Source organism: Phascolarctos cinereus, unplaced genomic scaffold (assembly GCF_003287225.1).
Source record: "Phascolarctos cinereus isolate Bilbo 61053 unplaced genomic scaffold, phaCin_HiC Scaffold_4;HRSCAF=312, whole genome shotgun sequence".
In the NCBI taxonomy this organism is placed as follows: domain Eukaryota; kingdom Metazoa; phylum Chordata; class Mammalia; order Diprotodontia; family Phascolarctidae; genus Phascolarctos; species Phascolarctos cinereus.
In genome coordinates this window covers 93,682,512-93,694,465 of record NW_027555847.1, presented here as the reverse complement: position 1 = coordinate 93,694,465, position 11,954 = coordinate 93,682,512, and the positions used below count along the sequence as shown (strand labels likewise).

Sequence of the window (11,954 nt, the reverse complement as noted above, 5' to 3'; positions counted from 1 at the left end):
GACTTTGTTCTGAGCAGTGAGCACTGGGGCTCGTTGGACTATTAACTATGAACTTGTTAACTCTGGAAACAGAATTGAATGAAGTGTGGGTTATCCACCTTGAAAGGGTAAGTAAGCTTGTTACCTGCCTCATATTAATTCGGACTGTAGGTCTATGGATTTTCTTTGCAAAACCTTATGCCAGCTTTTGTCTAATAAATCACAAGACTGGGTTTTATAGATTTTTAGGCAGTTATTCCAGTTTGAACCATATACTTAAATATTAGGCAGGTAACATGGTATAGTGGTAAGTGTCCTGGAATAGTAAACAGGACATAGTCTCTGTACTGCCAAGTATTTATGAGTGTGACCTTGACAACTCAGTTTCTCCATTTGTAAAATGGAAAGTCAGGACACTTAGGTTTTAGTCAATCTAATTCAATTCAACAAGCATTTATTTATTAAGCACCTGATGAGTTCAAAGCACTGTGCTTGGTGCTGGGGATACAAACAAACACACAAAGGATGATCCCTGACCTCAACGGCCTTCCAGTCATCTTCTAGGAGGATGTAACACGTAGGTACATGATAATATGACAGTCAGAGGGATCAGTTTCATAGGAGAAGGAGCATCTGGGTTAAGCCTCGAAGGAAGGCAAGGATTCTGAAGGGCTGAGTTTCAGGAATGTGTGACAGCTGCTTAAACCTGTGAAGGGAAAAACAAAAACAAACAAAAAAAACCACCCAGATAAACCTCTGAAAAAAGGAATGGAGACTGGAGTTTGAGTTCAGAAAACAGCTAGTTGTCTGGTTTGGTATATATATATGGTATATATATGTTGCTATATATTGGTATATAATATAGGCCAGGGGTGGGGAACCTGTAGCCTCAAGGTCACATGTGGCCCTCTAGGTCCTCAAGTGTGGCCCTTTGAATCAGTCACTCCTGAACTGTAGACCATACAGGGAAGAAAATGAAGTAAGGCTGGAAAGGCAGGCAGAGACAGAGTTAGGAATGGCAGGCTAAGGCATCTGTTTTGTGTTGGGAGCAAGAGAGAGAGCCACAGAAATTTGTTATGAGAAGAGGGTCATGGTCACATCTGCGTCTTAGGAGGATTTTGGCAGCTGCGTAGGGAGGATGGACTGACGAGGCAGGAAACAGCAGGTGACCAAACTGGAGACTATTACAGACATCCAAGTAAAAAGTGATTGGGGCTAGAATGAAGTGGTAGCTACCTGAGTAAAGAGGACACAGATGTGAGCAACATTGTAGAGGAACTATTTTGAGAAGAGTTAGTAACTAACTGGATTATGGTGAACAGGTGAGGGAAGGGTTAAGGATGACTCTGAGGCTGGGAATCTGGGAGGATGGTCATGTTCACATATCTCTTTGTGCCTCAGCTTTCTCCTCTGTGAAACCAGTGGATTAAATTTGGTGGTCTCTAGGTGGCACAGTGGATAGAGCACCGGGTCTAGCGTCAGGAAGATTCATCTTCCTGGGTTCAAATACGGCCTTAGACACTTACTAGCTGTGTGACCCTGGGGCATTTACCTTAACATTTGTTTGCCTCTGTTTCTTCATCTGTAAAATTAGCTAGAGAAGGAAATGGCAAACCACTCTAGTATCTGCCATGAAAACCCCAAATGGGATCAGGAAGAGTCTGAAATGACTGAACAACAAGGTCCCTTCCAGCTCTAATAACTTATGATACCCCCCCCCCTATACATATACAGGAAGATGGAGGAGAAGGAAGAGAGGGAAAAAGACTTGTTGCTATGGAAAGAAGACTACATTTGGAGAGAGGACCTAGGTTTAAGTCCCAACTTTGCCACAAAGTAGCTGTTTGATCTTGGGCAAATAGGTCAACCCATTTGGCCTTCCGTTTCCTCATCTGTTCCTAACCAACAGCTACACTGCTTTGGGACTTCTCCATCATGTCCCAGGAACCTCATCATTGGGAAATCTTGTCATCTTGCAGGATCAAATCAACCTTGCTCCTCACATCTCATCAGTACCCTCTGCCTCTCTGAATGGAGGGCAGAACTCGAGCTCCAAAATTTCCATCTAATGAGAGGGCCCAGGTCAGTCATCTCCCAACTTCCCACTGGCTGCACTGCTTTTGGACTTCTTTGTACTTCTCCATAATGCTCCCATGGGGTCAGGTACCTGCTTCTCTTCCCTCTTCCCCCTTCCTTAGCTTTTCTGTGTTGTCATTCCCTATTAGACTGTAAGCTCCTTGAGGGCAGGGACTGTCTTCCTTTTTATTTGTATTTGTGACCTCAGTGCTTAGCACTGCTTGGCACATATTAGGCCCTTAATAAATATTTATTGACTGACATATATTTGTATGTGAGTGTGTGTGTATACATATCTACACACATACACAGACACAAACTTGTTTCAATGCTTAGGAAAAGTTGTTTATAGTCATTGCCTCTACTTTCTCTCCACTCACACTCTTCAACCCTTTATAATCTAGCTTCCTACCTCATTACTCATCTGAAATCGCTCTCCTCAGAGTTACCAGTCATCTCTTAATTGCCAAATGGAATGGTCTTTTCTCAGTCCTCCCCCTTCTTGGCCTCCATTCTTTCCTCCCCATGTTCTCTCCTCTTTAGGTTTTCATGACACCACTTTCTAGACAATTATCCTCCTATTTGTCAGACTGCTCCACCTCAGTCTTCTTTGATGAGTCATCATCCATAATCACACCTCCTAACTGTGGCTATGTCCTGAACTTTCTTACCCTCCCTCCCTCTCTTCATCAGCTCCCAGAGGTTTAATCTTTATGCAGGTGAATCACAGATCTCTATCATCTATCTATCTATCTATCTATCTATCTATCTATCTATCTATCTATCTATCTATCTATCTATCTATCTATCCATCTACCTATCTTCAGCCCTATTCTTTCCTGAATTCCAGTACTGTATCACCTTTTGCCTTTTGGACATTTCCAGCTGAATGTCCTGGAGTCATCTCAAACTCAACAAGCCTCAAACAGAACTCAACCTCTTTCCCCCAAAACCTACCCCTCTTCTGAGCTTCCCTGTTTCTGGTGAGGGCACCATCATTCTTTTGGTCTCTAAGGTTCCTATAACCTCACAGTCATCCTTGACTCTTTATTATCCCACACAGCATATATCCAAATCCATCCCCAAGTATGGCCATTTCTACCTATACCATCTCTCTTACTTTGACCTCTTCTCTTCATGCACATAGCCACCATTTTAGTTCAGGTTCTTATTAGCTCCTACTTGGATGACTGAAATGGCCTCCCCCTTAGTCTTTTTTTTGGGGGGTTACGCAATTGGAGTTAAGTGACTTGCCCAGGGTCACACAGCTAGTAAGTGTCTGAAGCTAGTCTGAGGCCAGATTTGAACTCAAGTCTCCTGACTCCAGGGCCGGTGCTCTATCCACCCAGCCACCTAGCTGCTCTCCCTGCCCCCCGTCCCCACCTTAGTCTTTCTGCCTACATTCTATCCCCACTTCAATCCATTCTCCACATAGTTGCCAAAGGGATTTTCCTTAAGGGCAGCTCTGCCCATGTCACTTTCCTACTCAATAAACTGCCTACTGCCCCCCGATAAAACATTAACTCCTCTGGCTTTTAAAGTTGGTCACAAGCTGTTCCTAACCTGTCTTTCCGGCATCATTCTGAATCACTCTCCTTCTCACATTGGACAGCTCAGCCAAACTGACCTTCTTGCCTTCTTCCTCATATACACCTACTTCATCTCCTCTCTTCATGCCTCTGCATTGGCTGACCTCTTGTGCCTGCTTCCTCACCTCTGACTCATAGAATCCCTCACTTCCTTTAAGAGGCAGTTCAAGGAGGGGCAGCTAAGTGGCACAGTGGATAGAACACTGGCCCTGAAGTCAGGAGGACCCGAGTTCAAACGTGACCCTCAGACACTTATCAGCTGTGTGACCCTGGGCAAGTTACCTATCTCTAACTGCCTCAAAAAAAAAAAGAAAAAAGAAAAAAGATGCCGTTCAGGTACTACCTTCTCTACAATGCCCAACTGCTACTACCCTTACTCGCTTCCTACACGGTACTCAACTGCCTTGTATTGATTCTGCATACATTTTTATATGTACACAAGCACCTCGAGAGTAGGGATTGTTTCATTCTTTGTACTGGTATCTCCAGCACCTATCACAGTGCCTGGCACACAGGAAGTGCTCAAAAATGTTTGCTGATTGATTTTGTAAATGGTTCTGTGATCTTATCAATAAGGATATCCCCTCTAGTAACACAGATTGCAAATCATCTTTGCCTTCTCATCTTGTGCGACTCTTGTTCATACCCTTGAGTGAATTCTTCAGAGGGAATACACCAAGTGTTTTGGGACCCTTCCTCTAGGTCTCAACATTATCTGAGTCCCTGTGACCTTTTTCTCTCTAACTTGTAAAAATCCTACCCTTCTTCTCTCTGAATCCCAAGCCTCTACCATCTACCTGTTGGCTTTTTCATATTTAGATGTTTCCCCAGGTTTCTGGACCATCCACCTGCTATCCTTTGCTCTAAATATACCTTTTTTTCTGGCCAATCTCTTTGATGATCTCTCCTACATTGCTTCCTAAGCACGATTTGGTTATACATAGCAGCAGCTGTAAACCCATCCAATGTCTTTCCACGTAGGTGACCTTTGATTTTTATTTCTTGGAGATCATGACATGTTATGATTTGTAATCATCACTAGAAGAATACTGGTGTTAAAAAGATGGGTTTTTGTTTTATGGAAGAACTTCCAGTTGCTCAAAATACTGTACAATCTTCCAAATGCAATCTAGCCCATTCTCTTCCTCCTGTTTAATTATGGACCCAGTTTATTTTCCATCTGCCCTATTTGTGAAAGTACCTGCAAAACAACCTGCTTCAGTGTCCTACCTATTCCTGGGAAAGACTGTCCATTCTTTCCTGTAATCCCTCCCCGAATCTCCCCTTTGTATTTTTCAAGCATAAATTACCCCTGCCTCTCCTAGGCGGTGGACTCCTCTGTACTTTGTACTGGGATGCCTCTACGATAATGTCTTATTTTCCTCCTAATAAAAGGTTTGTGCTTTCAACTTCTGCATTTTGAGGGGTGGCTTTGCCTGGTTGACCTATCTGTCCAAGATATATGTACCAGTGGACCTACTCTATGGGCTATCCTTCCAGATTCCTATTGTCATTTAGAGAACATACTATTTTCCACTTGTTTTTTTCCAGAGTAAATTATTAGTCCAAATTCTTTTGTGTGATTATGAGTTTCATTGGAGAGCTTCTCCAGCCTTCCAGGGCCTGATGCAATCAGTACAATTACTTTCATAAACAAGACTTCCCTTACAGGAAAATTTCTCTTAATTTAGGCTCCATACTGGACATTCTTTGTGCCACTGATAAAACCTTTGGACAAGAACATGTTTTCCTGTTTGTTTCATGTGATTTAAAAATGGGAGGACTACTGAACAAAGTTATCTCTGCCGTGGTGTTGCTCACAGACTCTCCTGTGATCCTGACATCTTTCTGGCATACTTAGTCCAGCCCAGCATGTCTGCTCTCTTCCTTTTCTTTAGTGCCTCCTGTGTCACATTGGTCAGCGAGTCCAAATGTTGTAGCTCCACTGTTATTGGTGGAGGAAAGAGCTTGTTATGGAAAAATTGACTGATCTTTTCCAGTTTTCATCTGTCTTACTTGCAGTTTCATCCTCACATGCTTTTAGGATTAAATAACAAGCATATCTACTCCTTCATCCCTGTCTCACATCATGAAGTAGCCTTACTCCTTCCTTACCAAGGCTAACCAGTTCAAGTGATCCCATTCCATCCCATCTCCTCCAACAGATTGCCTCCTCTGTCATCCCCACTCTTTCACTTATTTTCAGTCTCTCCTTCTCTACTGGCTCATTTCCTACTGCCGACCCATACGTTCACGTCCCCTGATGATCCTGAAAAAACCCTCACTTGACTTTTCCATCCCTGCTACCATCCTCTGTCTCTTCTGCCCTTAAACCCCTCAAGTCTACACCAGGTGCCTTCACTTTTTCTCCTCACTCTCTTCTTAACCCCTTACAATCTGGCTTCCGATCTTGTGATTCTGCAAAAACTGCCCTCTCCAAAACTGATCTCCTACTTGCCAAATCCAGGGGCCCTTTTTCAATCCCCATTCTTCTTGACCTCTCTGTGGCCTTTGATACTGTTGATCACTCTCTCCTCCTCCATACTCTCTTCTCTCTACGTTTGCAGGCCACCACTCTCTCCTGGTTGTCCTACCTGTCTGACTGAGCCTTCTCTGTCTCCTGTGCTGGGTCCTCTTCTGGATCACACCCTCCAAGAATAGACAGATGTCCCTCAGGGTTCTGTACTGGGCCCTATTCTCTTCTTAGTATATACAACTTCACTCGGTATTCTCACCAGCTCCCTGGGATTTAATTACCATCTCTATGCTGATGGTTCTTAAATCTACCTTTCTTGACTTAATCTTTCTGCTGATCTCCAATCTCACATCTCCACCTGCCTTTCAGACATCTAGAACCAGGTGTCCAGTAGACATCTTAAACAATATGTCCAAAGCAGAGCTCTTTATCTTTCCTCCTAAACTGTACCCCCTCCCCCCATACCTTCCCTGTTATCTTAGAGGACAACACCATCCGCCCAGTCCCTCAGGCTCACAACCTAGGAGTCATCCTGGAATTCTGTCTCTTACGCCCCATACATATCCAAGCTGGTGCCAAGATCTCTAGATTTCACTTTTGCAACATCTCTCTAGTGTGTATGCCTCCTTCTCTTCTCTGACACTGAGATGACCCTGGTGTAGGCCCTCAGGCCTGGATTGTTGCAATAGACTGTTGGGTGTGGGTCTGCCTGCCTCAAGTCTCTCCCCACTCCAATCCATTCTCCATCCAGCCATGAAAGTGATTTTCCTATATAACCCAGGTTCAACCAGCACCTCCCCCCTCCCTACAAGTAGCTCCCTACTGTCTCCAAGAACAAATACAAAATGCTTTGTTTGGCATCCAGAGCCCTTCACAACCCATCTCTCTGCCACCTTTCCAGTCTTCTTACACCCCATGCCCTAAGACATATTCTTCAATCCAGTGACCCTGGCCTCCTGGCTATTTCTGGAACATTCTATCTTTTGGCTCTGGGCTTTCCATCTAGCAGCCCCCGGTTGCCTGGAATGCTCTTCCTCCTTTACTCTGACTACTAACCTCTCTGGTTTCCTTTAAATCCCAACTAAAATCCCACCTCCTACAGGAAACTCCATTTAATTCTAATTCTTTCCCTCTGCTAATCACTTCCTATTTATCCCGTATATAGTTTGCTTCATATTATTTGTTTGCATGTTGTCTTCCCCATTAGACTGTAAGCTTCTTGAGGGCAGAGGCTGTCTTTAACCTCTTTTTGTATCCCTAGCACAGTGCCTAGAACATAGTAGATGCTTAATAAATATTTACTAATTGATTGGGTATAAAATACCTATCACATATGTCAAGATACTATTTGGGGGGCGGGGCAGTGGATAGACCTCAGGCTATGGAGTCAGGAGGACCTGCCTGAGTTCAAATCTGGCCTCAGTCACTTGACACTTACTAGCTGTGTGACCTTGAACAAATCACTTAAGCCTGACTGCCTCACCAAAAAGGAAAAACAAAGATACTATTAGGAGACACCCTGTTTTCCAGAGCCAAGGCCCAGCAAGCAAGCAGTGCCCTGAGTTTGGCCTAACAATCCTTTGTGCTCGCCTTCTGATCCCTGAGCTCATGCAAAGTCTGACGGGCCCAGACATGAGGCCCTGTCATGAACGGACTTTGTGTCACTAGACAGTCTTGCCTCACTCTTGCTACACTATAGTGTGTGACTCTTTGTCTTGCCACAAGTATACAAATCAAGGTTCAGCCACACTACAGCAGATTCCCAGGAGCAGGCCCTGGCGTGTGTGTCTAATCTGCCTCTTCACTCGCAAGCCATTTCCCTCACTTTGAAATTAAACTTCTGTCTGATTCCTGACTCTCCTGTTTCTAGCCTGCCTTGTTCAGCTCTGGCTATCCACAGGCTGATTTGCTCCAGGTGACACATATCAAGCACTGGGGACACGCATTTGGAAATAATACAGTCCTTGACTTTAAGATCTTACATTCTCCTTGAGGGACGTGACATGTTTTCAAACAAGCAGATAGCATTTATACATGCAAAACAAACACACAGGGAAAGGCCTGGTAAAGATTGAGCTTGGTGGTGAAGGGACTTGGAGGTTCCAGGAGGGGGAGGGAAGGAAGGCGGGCATTCTAAGAATGGGGGGCAGCCTGTGCCAAGCATGGGGCTGGAGACGGAACATCTTGTACAGCTGTCAATGGGTAATCAATAGTGTATGGTATGTTCGAGGAAGTAGAAGTAATAATGGCGATATTATGAAACGATAGTAAGATATGCCTCATCAGGTCCTCCTGACAATTGGCCTGGAAGTGGTCGAGGCAGGGTCCAAACCTCGTCTGTGCAAGGCACTATACCAAGAAGCAGCCGCACAGGGCTGTCCCCTGCCTGAGACCTCTCTCCCTACACTCTCGAAGACCCAACCTGATCACTTGGTGGATAAATCCTACGGAGTTGCCTGAGACTTTATGCATCTGTATATACCCTATACACAAACGTAACATATTTCTGTGTGTATATACACACAATATACAGCAAGCCTTCGTGTCTATGTTTGTAAAGGGGGAAAGAAACAAGTATTTATTTATTTTTTGGCTAGGCAGTGGGGTTAAGTGACTTGCCCAGGGTCACATAGCTAGAGTGTCAAGTGTCTGAGGTTGGATTTGAACTCAGGTCCTCCTGACTCCAGGGCCGGTGCTCTATCCACTGTGCCACCTAGCTGCCCCCAAACAAGCACTTATTAAGAGCCCACCCTGAGCTAAGCACTTTACAAATATTTCATTTGGTCCTTAGAAACACCGTGGGAGGTAGGCACTGTTAGTGTCTCCATTTCACAAATGAGGAGAATGAGGCTGACAGAGGTTAAGTGACTTGTCCACGGTCACAAGGCAAGCGTCTGAGGCTGGCTTTGAATGCGGTAGGTCTTCTAGACTGAAGGCTCTATCCATTGGGCCACCCAGCTACCTCAAGGTCTGTGCTGCTTCCACCGCCTGGTTATTATTATTATTATTATTATTTTTGCTTTTTGGTGGGGCAATTGGGGTTAAGTTACTTGCCCAGGGTCACACAGCTATCACCGCTTGGTTCTTAAGCGGCCAGGACTCTACCTATGTCTGCAGGAGCTGCAGGCAAGCAGCAGCAAGCCAGGGGGTGTGCACGAGCCTCCAGGCCCGAAGACTCCGCCCTCCCCCGCCCACCTCTCAGGCCCTGCCCGAATTCCTCCCCCGCCCAACTAGTGGGCCTGCGCACCACCGAGCGACGACGGGTCGGGGGGAGAGGGCGTGGCTAGAGGCGCTGCGGGCGGCGTGCGGAAGCACGTGCGTGGGCCGGGAAGAGGAGGAGATAGGAGGCTGGGGAGGGGTCGAGGGGAGAGTGGGCGGGACGGTAGGAGGGGAAAGGTAGGAGGTGAGAGGTGAAGTGGGAGGAGAGCGGAGTGGAGCCTGGGAGCCGCCGTCGGAGTCCAGGGCGTCCCTCGCGTCCCTCCCTCCGCCCGCAGCCGGACCAGGGAGCTGACGGGCGGGCGCGCACACCGGGCCCAGGCCCTCACGCGGCCCCGCGAGCCGCCGCAGCAGGTAACGTGGCCGCCGCCCCGCGCGCCGCCCACCTCCGCCGGCTCTAGGCCGCGCGTGTCCCGGTGCCGCCGGCCGGCTCAGCCCGGCCCTGCCCGGTCCCCCAACCCGGCCCTCTGCCCCGCGCCGCTGGGCCTCGGCAGCCCCGGCTGCTGCTCCGGCTCCTCCTCTCCCGAGGGGAGTCACCTGTGGCGCCGGCCCTTCGCCTCCGCCACCTGCTTGTTCCCGGACCCGCCTCAGCGGCCGCACTCCTCCGCTTCTGGCTCCGGCCGGCGTCGGAGGTCGCCCGGGTCTGGGGAGCGGAAAGGGCGGCGGGGGCGGGGAGGGGCTCCTCAACTTCTCTGCAGTGGTCTCCCCGCCCCCGCTTCCCGGACACCGAAGCAGACGGGCACGGCATCATCTCGCCTCCGTGGGAATGCCGGAGCAAAACTTAGGCTGTGTGCGTGAGTGTGCGCACGCGCGCGTGTTCGCGAGCACACACGCGCCAGGGGGAACGCTTTGCGAGCCCCTGAAGCCGGGGGGGGGGGGGGGTCTGACGTGCTTCTGGCCGGCGGCGCTGCCGCGGGCCTCTTTCCGGGGTTTAGGTTGGGGGTGCCGGGAGCTCTTTCCTGGCCAGCTCTGCCATCCTCTCGTTGTTTGTATTTATTGCATTACTAAAGCTACAGAATGACCCTCGCATGTGGCCCATTAGTAAAGTGGCCCGAGTTAGTCTGCGGGCATTCAGTAAGCCCCTGTGCCAGGCGCAGACTTGGGAAGGCAAAGTATTGAACGGAAGGCGAGGAGGTGGTTTTTGTTAGGTCATTGATGGACTCCGTGGACCAAATCTTCCTCTCGTAGGGATTCATCTTATACATCTATTAAGTAAGCTGCTTATAATATGCCTGGCGCGGTGCTAAGCACCGGGCGAGCAAAGAAAGGTGAAAAACTGTCCCTCCCTTCCCTTCCCCCAAGCTCTCAGTTTAATGGGGAGACTACAGGCGAACGAATATGTTCGTATGTACTAGATCTGTACGAAGTAGATTGGAGGTCATTTCAGAGGGAAGGCTTCTTGCAGAAGGTGAAATAGGAGCTGAGACTTGAAGGAATCGAGGAGGAGGAAGAGCATTTCAGGCATGAGGGACAGCCAGTGAAAAGGCAGAGAGTGGGAGATAGAGTGTCTTGTGCAAGGAACAAGGAGGCCAGGGTCATTGGATCGTGGAGTATGTGGAAGAGAGTCTAGTGAAAGAATACTGGACAGGTTGGAAGGGCCCAGAAAGGCTTTAAAAGCCAAATAAAGGATTTATATTTGATCTTTATTTGGGTGTTGAAGGCTGTTTAGCTTTTTAATTATTAACGTGGAATTTAAATACAAGTTGTCCTTTAAGAACTTTTACCATTTGAGCTAAGAATTTTGAAAAACATATAATTTTAGGTTACCCTGGGTAATTCACTTTTTTTTTTGCTGTGGCAGGTGGGGCTAAGTTGCTTGCCCAGGATCACACAGCTAGTGTCTTAGGTCGGATTTGAGCTCAGGTCCTCCTGACTTCAGGGCCAGTGCTCTGTCCACTGCACAACCTAGTCACCCCTATATTCACTTTTATAAACCAAGGTCTTGTTTCAGAAAAGCTCTTTTCCGTGTTTTTCTTCACTGGAAGCATGTTTTTGAAGCAGGGAATATGGTATTATGGGTATATTCTAGGTCAATGTTAAAATATAAAACTATGTATGTATATATATTTATATATATATATATATATATTTACTCCTTTTAAGGTATGTAGTATGTTCTGTAAATAATAGCTCATGTTTTTGTAGGTTTTTAAGGTTTGCAAAGTGCTTCCGATGAGGAAACTTAAGTGGAGAGGTTAAATGACTTGTCCAGAGTCATGGAACTAATGATTGTCTGAGGTGGAATTTTTAACTCAGATCTTATTGACTTTTAGTGTCTCCATTAATCCCTTTCTTCCCATGCATAGAGCATCTCATATGTTTAGAGAATAACTTTTTATATATTACCCTGTTAATTACCTGGAGATTTCAAAGGACTTTTAAGGTGCTGATTTATGATTCCCACCTCCTTAAATGATTTTAACTACCTGAAGTAAATAAGAAAGGAATCTTAGTTTATTGATTGGGAAAACTGAGGCATAGAGAGGTTATGACTTGCCTCAGGTTATAAAGTAAGTTGTAGAAATGGGAATTGAACCCATACCTAGCATACTTTAGGCGTTAGTGCCCAGTTTTTTTTGTTTAGTAAATTTTTTTATGTTTTTAATGTTTAGTAAAAA

At 46.5% G+C, this 11,954-nt stretch overlaps 1 protein-coding gene and 1 long non-coding RNA gene across 5 annotated transcripts in view; one reads left to right on the top strand and one right to left on the bottom strand.

Moving 5' to 3' along the window:
* Nucleotides 1-416: 416 nt before the first annotated feature.
* Nucleotides 417-10,087, bottom strand: LOC144456789 (uncharacterized). Its single transcript, XR_013485881.1, has 2 exons — nucleotides 9,874-10,087; nucleotides 417-685 (listed from the first exon to the last, which is right to left on the bottom strand). It is a non-coding gene; the product is annotated as an uncharacterized LOC144456789 (long non-coding RNA).
* The window catches only part of SCAP (SREBF chaperone), a 106,201-nt gene continuing 103,764 nt past the window's right edge, over nucleotides 9,518-11,954 (top strand). For 3 of the 4 annotated variants that reach the window (XM_020999145.2, XM_020999146.2, XM_078152453.1), the window contains exon 1: nucleotides 9,518-9,690. The gene's annotated coding sequence lies outside the window, so the exon portion shown is untranslated. Of the gene's footprint in view, nucleotides 9,691-10,049; nucleotides 10,127-11,954 lie in introns of those variants that run through there. The other variant, XM_020999147.2, reaches the window with a different exon arrangement.